We start from the raw sequence: 14,367 nt of genomic DNA on the forward strand, positions 1-14,367 counted from the left end.
CTCACAGACACGCACACACACACATACACACACAGATTTGGAACACGGTGCGATTGACATGAAGTGCTACTTGGCAATTGTAACGTCTGTGGCATTATGCTGTTTTTGTAAACCCATCTCCTCCCTATCACTCCATATCACTATGTTACTATGTTATCACTCTGTATCACTCCATATCATTTTGTATCACTCCATAAATGTAACATAATGTGAATTATAATTTCTATATGGTGGTTGACATAAAACTGATATAAATAAAAAAATGTATTTATCCACTCACACACACACACACACACACACACACACACACACACACACACACACACACACACACACGTAAATAAATAGAAACACAGATGCAGTCTCTCGTTGCTTCCATATAACTACACTACACTAAAGATTCTGCAATAATGTGTATGAACGTTACATTACAGGTGAAAGATATTAGCTTCCATCTCGGATGTTGCGGCAGACTAACTGCATGAAATGCTAAAATTATTTATTATTTGCCATTTCAACCTCACACATGCACACGTGTACTGTCTCACGCAAGCAGCAGCACACGCTGCTGACGTCACACCCTCTCACTGACGTCTGAACATATGATACATGTCTGCACACATGCAATGCGTGCGTCGTCAACCTGGTGCATTGACCAACAAAACAAAACAAAAAAAAACACACATGTGCCCTCCCCCCCAAAAAATATAGACCTGTTGATGGATGGATGCACACACACACACACACCCACCAACACACCCACACACACCACACTTGTACGTGCGCACAACAACAACGACCACCAAGGTGCATTGTTAGCCTACCAAATTGATCGGCCGTCACGAATCTCACAGCGACTAATGAATATTAGATAGGAGCGGATAATGTCTCGACTGAGGAGGGCTCCCCCCACCATGGCGAGCGGGGCTGCACACTCAGCAGTGAAGCGTTGCCCACGGAGACCGAGCCCTGGCAGCTGAAAATTCCTGTGCAATTGTGAGCTCGTCGCTGTATAATTGTGGGTGGATATCATTTGACCATTCGAGTTAGAAAAAAAACGTCCATGTGCGAGAGGCATGTGCGATGAGGTGTGTGTGTGTGTGTGTGTGTAGGTAGGCGTGTGCATCTACGTGTGCGTGTGTTGTTTCTGTGAATGAAAGAGAGAGAGAGGGAGGGAGAGAGAGAGAGAGAGAGAGAGAGAGAGAGAGAGAGAGAGAGAGAGATGAAGGAGAGGGGTATGCATGTCCATCCATCTCCATAAACCTCCCATTGGATTTTACAGTGATTGCCTCTTCATCATGAACTGCAATAGATTGTATTCCAAAGCCCCAGCAGTAAAAAAAATAAATACTAGACGAGGGATTTCAGGGCTTAATATTTTACCTCACTGTGAGAATTAGGAGTGAAAAAGCTGTACATCAGAGGTTTTGTGGGAATGTGTGTGTATGGTATGTGCGCCTGTGTATGTCGTTGGGAGTGCGTGTTTGTGTCGAGCGTGCGTTCCCTCCAAGTGTGAGTGTGCGCAGGAACGATGGAATTGCTGAGTGTACATTTGACGCGAAAGAGCTTAGAAGCTTGTTGAGAGTCGTGTTGAAGATGGAGGGTGGTGGAGGTCCTTTTGACAACGTTCCCATTACGTCAAACACGGTTCCTTTTTTGGGAGCAGTGACTAAACCCCCTGGCTGGTGATTTGGATGAGTAAAATTAAAGGGAAAATGTGGTAAATATAGAAACAGACATTATGCTTTCACACTCGAAGCTATAGAATCGCTTCAATTCCACCAGTGGGCGGAGGAAGAAATTGACCTGGTTAATTGGTGCATATTGCAAAACAGTTACACAACAAAGGGGCTCACACACTCGGTCCAGGGAAAGCACAGTATAAGCTCAGCTAATGCACGGTTTAGACAAGATGATAACGGGCGACAGTATGGCAAATATAAACATATCAAAAAAACAGCCGAAGAAGCTTGCCACATTGTACAGAAACTAGCAGCTTTGTACAAGCTGCCTTCGAAATGTTGTTCTAAACTCCTCCTAAGAGTACAATCTGTTGCTGCCGCATGGAGTAAAGCTGGTTTGATTGGACTATTTTAAGCAAGAACGTATTGAAGAGCTTTGCATTGCACTCAACAGGTTAGACTGCTGTGCACAATATGCTTTTACTTTTGCGCCAATCTGTTGCACTTAGCTAGGGTAATTGTCTTTGAGAGTGGATTTTCCAGTCAGCTATTTTTATCCTCAACCTTAGAATTACTATATTCTTTAAAAAAAAAATCAACGTGGACCTATTGATACCTTTGACCAAAGTGCGGCAAATAACTCTACATGCATGTATGTCTTGTGAATCAACGTCACGTACTGACAACAAATAGATTGACGTAAAATAATAGATTTTCATAGTAAGTCCTTATTCCTTTGTCGGTTCCCTATAGAGTAGAGGAAGGTAAGAGGGAGGTATAGATGTAGAATAAAGATAGAGTAAAGGTATAGTAGAGGGAGGTAGAATAGACACCCTTTTCCCTTTCTTCTGAGAAACAACAGATATTGCTTCCTTTTGGACCAAGTTATTTCCCAGTAATGATATGAATATCAATTTAAAACTCAAAGTACTGACCTCGTGAGACTGGACCGCTGGTGGTGTAAATGCTCGATAACTCAGTTATATACCTGAGAACTACACTGTGCATACATAGTGTTATATTTATACAGGAGGAGCTCATCATCCACTGGAACTAGGATTGGCCATAGGCTCAGATAGGGCTGCCGTTTTGGCCTAAACCAAATTCTCATTCCAACCCATCTATAATATACGAGGTCTCAACCATTCAAGTACCTTGGCAGTCCGCGGACATAGATGTAAAAAAAAAGAAAACATGCCACAAGCGAATTAGCATATCGAAGGATCTACCCAACAGATGGTCTTGGATTGTATTCAGAACTTGGCTGGAGTTGGTGCTATGGAAAAGCCTGACACAGGAACCGCCTCTCCGTGTACCCATGAGTGCTGTAGAGAGCACAAACAAGAAAATGAACTAAGACACAGGAATTATAGCAGGAATAACGATTTAAACAACAAGAATAAAACTATTTTGCAAGGAAAAGGTTTCTGCTCAAAGGTTTCTAAATAGTCAGTTAATTGCTGGTGGCTGGTTTATTACACTAGACGGTCACAGTCAAATCGCGACTGAGTACTGTAGCCTTTTACTTTTTAGGTGACTTCCTGAATGGATTTTTCATTTCTCTATGGTTCCTGAATCATTCCCCATGTCAGTGACTCAGTCACACTCAAGCCTAATGTCTGTCATGGTTGAGCAGAGAGCCAGCTACATTACCAGCCTAAATCCTGTAAAGCCCTAAAGCTGGTGACAGGGCCACCAGTAGGTCACTGGCACAGTAGCTGCTGGAAAATACATTAGTCGATAAGTTTGGGGGTGCCCTGACTGCCTGTTTAACGCAAGCGAAGGGAGTATTGGTTAACAGGCCAGTCACCCCTTTTATCTCCAAGGGTCATCCTAACGCGAAGACAGAACCTGCGAGTGAAGGCGATAGAAGCATAATGGCACAGAAGGCATCACGGGACGACCCACGGCTATAGCAGTAATAGCTGGAACAAAGATGAAGGATGACTTTGTTTTGGATACTGGTGATATACCAGATATTGGATGGTTTTCCTCTCAACCGTACGGTAATATAAATGCGGAAGCGCGTGAAAGTTTCACCTCCATGAAGTAATGTTAACTTCTCGCGGTGAGTCAGGGGCTGAGGAAGTCACTTTTATATGGCATTATGACCATATGAAGTGAGCAGCGGAATTAAGTGGCGTTGTCCTCCAATGGTGGTGGCACAACACAAGCGCTAACCTGAGAAGTGAGTATCACCGTGCTGCCAACCGTATCGCCTGTCCAGTGTTTTTACTTGCCCAATAAATGAGAACGACACGCAACTGTAAGAGGGGAAGTCTGACACTTAAGTAGCGCGTGATCAGCGGGTTTCTCATCAATATGCACGTTAACATGCCACTGGTTTGGCTCCGAGATGTTGCCCCGACCAAACCTGGAAGAGGAACGGCGCCGGCTGATGGAGCGCCTGCATGGTGTATTGATGAGGCTGAGGGGATAAGGTGACAGCGAAACCAGAGACCCCGAGTGGTGTGAGGCACTGGGGGAGGAAGGGGTGTGGGGGCCGGGGGGGTGATTTAGCATTTTCACATTATCACTTAACAAGACAGGCCTGCCACTTGGCCTCAATGTGAGCCAGAGGGGCAGAGGGGGGACGTGGCGGAGAAAGGAAGGTCTAGTGAGAAGTGGGGTCGACCAGTACCTCCACCCCCAGGTCAAGATAGCTAGATAGATAGATAGATAGATAGATAGATAGATAGATAGATAGATAGATAGATAGATAGATAGATAGATAGATAGATAGATAGATAGATAGATAGATAGATAGATAGATAGATAGATAGATACATAGATAGATGGATAGATAGATAGATAGATGGCATGCATGGCATTGCCGCTGGAGCAAAAGAGGGAGATGGATGGATGGACAGGAAAATGGATAGAAAGGAAGAAAACCCACCTACGCAGGGGAACGAACAGGCATGCAGAGGAAAGCCGTGGTGCCCGAGGGGGGTTCATTGTGGTGGATGTAACTAGTCGTGTAGCCTGCTCTATATGTTTCTCCATCACTGTAGCCGCTCAGGACTTTAAACTGAATAGGTACAAGTTAGACGACAGCGGCTGCAAATCATAGTGCTTAAGGGGGAAAAAAGTGAAATATCTGAAATAAAAAATGTGCAAGGAAGGCACTCTGCGATGTTTCAGATCGCTTCAGATCTGCATTCATCTGCATTTATTGTTCAAGCTCAAGACACACATATAGCCTATATTATAAATAAAATGAAGGCAAATTTAAAAAAAATGCAGTAACAGCAGAAACCCCCACACACACAAACTCCATCGTCTCCCCCAGCATCTCCTCTTTTTACACCTGCAAGTTTCAGGTGAACCCTCCTTCATGGTACTATTACCCCCGAGGGGGAAAGGAAGCGACCTAAACAGCCACTAAGGTTGCAGGGAGACGCTGTTTTTAATTTCTTAAAAAGCGGCTTTAATATACTGAGCTACTGTAGCCGCTGTTCTCTGACCTCCAGGGTTAGGAGTCCTGCTCACACACACACACACACAGACACACACACACACACACACACTCACATACACACACACACACACACACACACGCACGCACGCACGCACGCACGCACGCCGCGCACACACACACACGCACACACACACACAGATTCTGATTGGGTGACTCTGCATCGCCCCGAGATCGACCCCCGATATTCCCCCCGACAACACCGGCAGGAATATCGGTGGAACAAGTTACACTGTAGCTGTCACGTAGCGAAACGCAGGTTTAGTTCCAAAGTACAGCAAACGGCCAAGAAGGAAAAGATGGTCTTCTTAAAAAAATGCTTAGCATAGAAGTACAATATCCTTTGATTTGTCACGTTATATTATTATTGTTGTTGCCCACTCGGCATCCACTGCAGCCTGGTCATCCTGGAAGGGGGATCCCTCTTCTGTGGCACCTTCTCAAGGCTTCTCCCTTTTTTTCCCAAAGGGTTTTCTGGGAGTTTTTCCTTGTCCGAATGAGAGACTAGGGGATGCGGTTGATTTCTCTGTGAAATGTGGGTGTGGTGTGGGGATGGTGTGGTTTAAGCAGCCACACCTGTCTTGGGTCTAGGTAATTGGGCCGGGTTCAGGGTGGCTGTATGCCTGTTAACCATGAGAGTAATCAACGAGCAACAAGTAAAAGGCCCATCCGCAGAGAAATGTTAATTAAAGTGGCTACGCTTATTACTTATTGTTCACGAACAGAAATTATTTGATTTCAAGCCGTAATATGCATTATATTTATTTATTTTTAAAATGACGGGACTTGTTTTATTTTGAATATTCAATAATAAACATTATAAATCGACATATCTTCATTATTTCATTCTTTATATAGCCTAACCATCAATTGTTTTTAAGCTCAATGAACAGAAATAGTATTTGACCGGAATTGAGGCGTAGCTTGCGGAGCTAGTTCTGTCAGACAGGAAGATGGCGCCACACTCTTCCATGCCCTTATGGGCCGGCCTATTTCACATACACCTCATCGGGAGTGATGAGCAGTAGAGCCCAGACGCCAACTCAACAGTGCTAAATAAATAGAGATAATTTAAAATCAAAATTAAATAAATCTCGGAGTTGTCTGTCCGAACTTTCTTTAATACCAAAATATATCAAAATCCAAAGTGTTGTATTTATTCGCTAAATAACTTAAACAAATCAGCGTTTTAGAATAGTAGCCAGTTTGTGTTCTTAGCCGTTCTATGCCATTTAGTAGCTTTGCACATGCTGTTTAGGGAGCCATTCGTTTTAAAGAGTGAAGAAAACCTTTGGCCTGAGTCAGCGTCTCAAAGTGACAATTTAAGCAACATGTCGGACGATCCTTTATCCATTATGCGTCTTCTCTCTTTATTCTTTGACTCCTTGACTATTTACAATAACCTATGACATTTACAACGCAAAAAACAACTGACTTTTTTAAGAAGCAGAAAGAGGCGCTTGTCGAATGAACCCCTCTGATCCCAGTGAGTAGTTTGTCAACATGGAATTATTCCGGCGAACAAAACATTCCAATGCGTGCGCGGTAATTGAATAAAACCTGCCGCAAAAAAATTGAAGATTATCTTTATAACCGTGGTGCCAGCGTCCTCTGTTTCAACAGACAAACTCAATTCAAAACCCAATTCTGATGCAGTGGACAGTTTTAATTAAGCACCTCAAAACATCTCTATGCGAAACTCCTTATAGAATCTTTTTAGCCAGATGACTGTAGGAGGATGTGTGTGTGTGTGTGTGTGTGTGTGTGTGTGTGTGTGTGTGTGTGTGTGTGTGTGTGTGTGTGTGTGTGTGTGTGTGCGTTAGCATCATAGCTGGCTGGCACATCATTGGAACAGTGTGTGACACCAGCTAAGCACTCCCACTCCGGAGTATTTTGTCAACATTCCATCACCCGCAAAACAGCCTAGTCACACATGAGCGTATGGAGGGATGAGACGGAGGAGTGGCGGGTGGGGGTGGTGGTGTGGTGTGGGAGCGCAGGAGGGAGGGGGGCCTGTGACGGACGGAGGGATGGAGGTGCAATGGAGCAATTGGGAGCAGCTGTGAAAGAGCAGCTGCGGTAATCGTTTGGTGCGGCCCTGCCCACTTTAACTCTCCCCCCTCGATCTCGCTCTCTCTCTCTCTCCCCCGTCTGTGTCTTTCTCTGTCTGCGTATCTGTTTCCCCATCTCTCTCTCTCTCTCTCTCTCTCTTTCTCTCTCGCTCTTTCTTGCTTTCCTTTTTTTCTCTCTCATTTTCTATCAATCCCTGTCTCAGTCTTTCTCCTTTGCCTCGCTCCCCTCGCTTCTTTTACTGGTGCTCCTACAAGTGGACACACACACACACACACACACACACACACACACACACACACACACACACACACACACACACACACACACACACATTATTGCATCAGCCATCTTTGTTCATGTCCTTTCTCTTTGTTGGATTCTAATTGTCATTGTTACAGCAGACCGATGGCTAGTCCACATTCCAGAGCTGAGACACACACACACACACACACACACACACACACACACACACATATGCATGCATCAAGTATAGATACAATGTTATATAAACACACAAATGCACATGCCCTCGAACACATACCAACACACCGAGGCACACACACATACACATGTAACACGACCTACACACTCTCTCTCTCTCTCTCTCTCTCTCTCTCTCGCTCTCACACACACACACACACTCACACACACACACACACACGCACGCACAGGCCAGCAGCTGAGTCTGTGTGCCGACTCTAATCAGTCTCAACTTCCAAAGCCTTGGGAAGACTCCAGCCACGACATCCAGCATCAGAGTGAGAGCCGAGCCGCGGCTGCCGTAATTGCATCACGTTAGATTTAGCGCTGCCAATTGAAGCAGCATCACGTCGCAGTTATTGCACCTCAAACAGGGTGATAGGATGCTGCAGCAGCAGAGGAAAGAAAGAAAGAAAGAAAGAAAGAAAGAAAGAAAGAAAGAAAGAAAGAAAAGAAAGCTCCCATCCTATTCGGGTTGAATAGAATATTGAAGAGAACTTGTTCAAAAATGTTTTAAAAAGTCTTCATCTCACCTCAAACTGTAGAGAAGGAAGGCACCGCAAACCGCATTTGAAGGGCAGATTTGAAGCATAGCAGAATAACGCATGCTGCCCTAAACGTGTTTTCTTTCTGCATTAGCAGACGCTGCGTTGAGATGAGTTTCTTAAGGTATGAAATTTGTCTGATATAGCACAAAATAACACACAGGTAGTGAGAAAGGAAAACACTGAAACAAATCCCTGTTACTTTTCGATCTTAAATGACCACCAAAGTGACTAAAAACAAGGTGACGTTTTTACTTTATTACTCTGTACTGTTCATCACATAGGAGGATATTACAGTGCTTTTCACAGTGAAAGCTTCTTTCCAGTGCCCAGTACACCCTCAAGCCAGTGGGAAAGATGAAAAAGCATTAGTTCGCTATAGAAACATTCACGGCACCCAACCTTTCGTATACTGTAAGTCAGCTAAGGCCAGGGCCCCGAGGTGAAAGGAACTAAAATGTGACACGCACAGCTACAGCGTTCAGCCTTTTTTTACAGCAGAGAGCGCTGGCATCAAATTAGGCTCTAGGCAGCGGCACAGAGCATTTTGCAATCCGCGCTGTGGTGTTTGGGCTCAGACGAGCCCTGCAGTCGGGTTTAGTGGCTTGGGCTGCGACCACACTGCCCTCTACCTGCTCAGCTCTATTAGTTCAGCTTCACCACCTCCCCACGGCCCCAGGGTTACGACAGAGTGGTGGTTTGCGTGTGTGTGTGTGTGTGTGTGTGTGTGTGTGTGTGTGTGTGTGTATGTGTGTTGGTTCGGTTACTATGTGTACATGCATCCCATCGCTGGCCTGATTAGGTGGATATAATGACCTGCATATGGGTGAACATATAGGGCTAGAGGGGCATTAGGGTGGGGGTGACTTATCGCTAGGGTTTAGCTGTATTAGCAGTGCAAAACACTGAGTTCTTTTTAACATCTTCGGTATGCTGTGTGCAACTTTCCAGAGACCTCCTAAGAGCATTGGGTTTACTACGTGGCAGTACTATATTTAGTTAAACTCCTTTTAATGTCACGAGGACTTTGTCTTCAACGTCATGTTGTTGGAATGACTCCTGTGCAATCTTCCTGTGATGTCTTTAGAGCGTTGTGGGGACAAATACCTTCATTATTGTTGAAGCACTTCCAGGTCACTAATGAAACAATGAAACCGTACTCGGCCAAATATATCAAATACATTTGATTCTGGTTCTGGTTCATTGTATTGACTGTTTGTCCTCCAACAAACTGCCTTTGTTGTTGTGGGCCTCATACAGAATACGTGAATACAGAGCAACGCTCTACAGAAAAGAAAAAGCCGATATGTCCAAATATGGACTCCAAATAACGTACAACAAATTTGGAGCTGAGAAGACAAAAATACCTAGGAAAAAGCACGTTTTTCTACGGGATTGAGGGGCATGGGGTGTTTTCGCATTATCGTTGGTCCCCGACAGGCCCCTGCAGAGACGTTAAGGAGGGGCAGGTGCTAAAAAAAAAAAAGAGAGAAAAGGCACATGGACCCCCAGCTCTGGTTTTAGGTATTTTGCCGCTATGGGCAATTGGTCTGACATAGAGGTAGCGGATTGCCCAGAGAATCCGTTACCTCAGATTCCCTGGGCGTTCTCTCGGAAAAAAAATCGCACCTGATAAAAAGGGCACCATAAGGCATCAACGGGAAAGTGCTTAGGCACCCCCCTGCCACACACACACAAGGCGTGGACTAGCCCTGGAGGGCCAAAGCCGCATCCACCATGGTTCACTGTCAGCTATTTATTAATTTAGCCATTAGCAAGCGCTAAATAATAACCAAGATATAAAATACACGTCCTCAGTAGATGTTTTACAACTTCTCCTGTGTTCCCCTTGCCCGAAGCCATCTGTAACGCTAATAATAACAGGGACAAAGATAGATAAAACACGAAGCTTTAGTCGTGCCAGTGTGTCGCCGTTAAAAAAAAAAAAAAAAGGAAAAGAAAGAAAGAGATGAGAGTCCACTGAAAGGTAGGAAGATGGTCCTCCCCCCCTCCCCCCCACCACCACCACCACCATCACCCCCCCTAGGGAGCCGGGGAGCTGTCACCGGCAGTCGGGTCTTGTAAAAAACGCTGTCATCCTAAAATAAAGTTTAAAAAAAATAAAACAGAAAAGAGCGAGAGATGTGGGAGGGATGGTGGTGAGACGATGAGAAAGAAAGGAACGGTGGCAAACAGCGAGCGGGCGCGTGGATGTTCTTCCCGCGCTATTAACACGCCGCAGAGCGACCGCTTCCACCCCTGGTCACACTTTCTCACAGTAAGAGACTAGTAGAAATGACACCCGATGGAGGGATGTTATGGAACAATATTCCAAGCGATGAACAAGCCATTTTATTCACAGTTTGATGACATGGGTGTTTTCTTTGTTAAATATCACAAGTGTAATTCTCACCTTAACGGTCACGGTCCGCCTGCCTGAAACACGTCATTCATGTTTCTTTCGCAGAAAACTCGCTCTCCAACCCAGGCCTTATCAAAATGCTGGTTCCCATCATTTGTAACTGTTGTTTTTTTTGGTTTTCTTTTTTACTTTGCCCCATTGGACTTCATTTAAGCACAGTGAGGAGCTGCAGCAGGGTTTCTCAATAGCCAGGGTTAGGGTTGACCAACAGGCCGAGAGCCATAACTTAATAGATCGCCAAATGTCTGTCTGCAACACGATTGGTCAATTGCAACACGCACGCGCACACACACAGACACACACACACATTAACACACACACACACACACACACACGCACATACTGAAACATCTTTAGCCTTGACACTTTTACTGTTTAGAAACAAGAGCCCTGAGAGCCATTTCATTTACATGCAAATTGACACCCACCAGTCCACCACACTCTCTTTACTGTTGTGCATATGTGTGTGTGTGTGTGTGTGTGTGTGTGTGTGTGTGTCTGTGTGTGTGTGTGTGTGTGTGTGTGTGTGTGTGTGTGTGTGTGTATACAGCTCATAGGAGTGATGATACGTGTGTGAGCACTAAATCTCTAGCACTCAGTGAAGGCGTTTTTTTGTGTGCCGCATTTTGTCTTGCGCTTAAACAAAACAAGAGACGGAGAGGTAGGGGGAGACTGGATTCCATTAAGTTTGCCGTTGTTTAGTGGTTCTAGTTTGGCCGTCTTTCAGCTGACCAATCCCATAATGATCGGAGGCTGTCGGCATGTGACGAGATAATCAAAACACATGAACCCTTGTGGGATTAGTTTCGTTTGGTTCCGTTAAGTGACTATGTAGAATGACACCAAATGCACCAGGGTTACTTTTGAGTCAATTTGCATCTTCACTTCCCAGATGAGACAGACAAGCAGCACTGACAACAACACAACACAGTAACAGACAACCAACCCAACATAACACATCACAACTATTTAGAAACCATAATAAACACAATAATAATTAAGAGCGGGATTCTCATGGAAAAGGCATCTATAACAAAACGTATACCTAATAAACACAAAGCCTCGGCTTACAAGTAATGTTTGAAATCAAATATCTGGCGCCATCTGTTGGTCAATGTGTGACACTGCACAAAGCTGTAGCTTGACAGATGGATGGATGGCTAGATAGATAGATAGATAGGTAGATAGATAGATAGATAGATAGATAGATAGATAGATAGATAGATAGATAGATAGATAGATAGATAGATAGATAGATAGATAGATAGATAGATAGATAGATAGAAAGAGCAGCTCACATCAAAACAATAGGCAATAATAATGAGGTAAAATAATAGTTTGAAACAAAAAAAAATACAATATAGAGTTAACCTTAAATTAACAATAAACAATAAAAATAAACGTAAGAAGAAACAAGATAATAAACAAGAATCATTTGGTAATATACAATGAACCTAAAGACCTCGCAATAAACAACAAACGGCATCAATAGATTTGCTGGAATACTGGACACTGCCTGCTCTTTTGATGAACTGCCCACAGAAACCATGACACAGAGTGGACAAGTTGCATATTAACTATGAACTACACCACACCCCCACTCCCGTTGTTTCATGAATGAAACCGATGAACCAATCAATTATCCCGGCCTGATTTCATTTAGCACTAAGAATCATTTAGCCAAGACGGCGGCACGGAGCTGCAGATAATCAGCTCCACATTTGATTATTCGCTCAGAGAATGATGAACTCTGCCAGTGAGAGGAGCCGGACGCGTGAGGGAGATTATTTCTGTTATTATGGGGCTGAACGGCCGTGGATTGGCCTCAATCCCATTTAGCCATATCAGAGAGGGAGAGAGGGAGAGGGATGCCTCCGAACTGGAGTGAACTTGTGCTACTGCATTATTTAAATATGTGAGTTTATTATTCAAAGGTCTGAGTGTCTGCGCACGTGTGTGTGTGTGTTGAGTGTTTGGTTGTAGCTAAAGGTTATGTAACTATGTTAAACTCTCAGGCGGACGATGAGAGAGTTTGCAGCTATCTGATTTAGTTCCTTTTATATTTTGAGTTTTTCTCAAAATCTCTTTTTCTAACTCACATTTTGGGTGAATGGACATTTTCAAAAGAGAACTTTGGCACACACACTGTGTGTGTGTGTGTGTGTGTGTGTGTGTGTGTGTGTGTGTGCCTGTGTCTTTGGGCTCATCTGTGTTGCACGGGGAGCAGTGATTGTGCCGCTAAATGAATCCATTTGCAATTTTCAGGTATTTTCTCTGCAGGTGCCACTTATCTCAATCAACATTTGCACAACAAGCACTGTGAACCAGGCTTCCCCTCATCCACCCGTCCAACCGAATCCTCTATTCATGCCCGCCTGGCAAATAACTAATGTGGCAATCACAATAAAAAAGAAATGTAATTCTCTGAAAATATGTCCCTGAACTTAAGGTGGGGCAGAAAAATGGCAAACAATCAAATTCTCATAAATGATAAGAAATGTTCCTATTCTTACATAGCAGCAGGTTTGTGCATGACAGTTTTCCATCACTAAACATAAACTACATCATTTACATGAAACAATTCATGAATAATTAACGGTCGTTAGATTAGAGACGGCTTCATCGACTTTTATTCGTCCTGATTTCTGATTGTAATTAGCGCTTTGCTTTGGCAGAGTAGAACATAGGAAAGGGAGTAAGAGAGAGAGTCCAGGCAGCGCTTACACACCTCGTTCAGTTTGAGATTTCTGAGCAGACCGCTGGACGTGCGGAGCAACAGGAGTGACGCATTTCTGAGACTGAGACATGGACTCACTGTGAGATTTGGCTGGACGGTGAGGCGTTCGCGAGAAGGTCTCGGCCGCAGCGCTTTCATCCGCTCCCGTCCGTGGAGCACGTCGGCGGAGGGTCGGAGGAAGGTCGAGCTGGAGACGGAGGAGGTGGAGGAGGCCTTCTGAAGCGATCGTGAAGGGGGTTTCAATCGGCCTCGGGGACATAGGTGTCGCGCCGAGGGTTGGGTCGGAAGACGTCGATACCAAAGTCAAGTTGGGGTTTAAGGACGCCTTTTAACCTCGCGACAGGAAAGCGCATCATCAGAGTGGAGCTCCATCAAGGCCAGAAGCGCCATGAAGATACCTGGCAGACGATGGCTGATCTGCAGGAGGGGCACTTAACATCTTTCACCACACATGAGGTGGTGAAAGGACCTTGCCCATTATTATATTAGTCATTTTTGAAGGAATGACTACATTGAAAACACTATATTGTTGTTTTATTGGGTATATACTAGTTAGGTTAGAAATCAAAATGGTCCAGTGAAGTGAAGAGGGATTTCCATCTTTAGACTATTGGTCTAAATAGGCCTTTGACTCATTGAGCCAACGCAAACCTCACCATTTTCGTCTCTTTCATTATGGAGCAATTTGCAACGACACACATGGAAACATTCATGTCAAGATGATTTGATATCATTGAGATATGGCCACTGGAAAGGCTGTGGCACTTTCATTTAGTTATTTCTCTTGGGTAGCGTTCACCTTCTGCCCCTTTAAACTGGCTTCTATGTGTTTTATTTTAGTAGTGTATCGTTTTGCTAGTGCATTTTACCATTCAAAGTTATCAAACAAGCTTTAATATTAAAAACATTACATTTAATATTGAAAACATTGAAGATGTTTATCACTTTCT

Source organism: Zeus faber, assembly GCF_960531495.2.
Source record: "Zeus faber genome assembly, chromosome: 12".
NCBI classification, from domain to species: domain Eukaryota; kingdom Metazoa; phylum Chordata; class Actinopteri; order Zeiformes; family Zeidae; genus Zeus; species Zeus faber.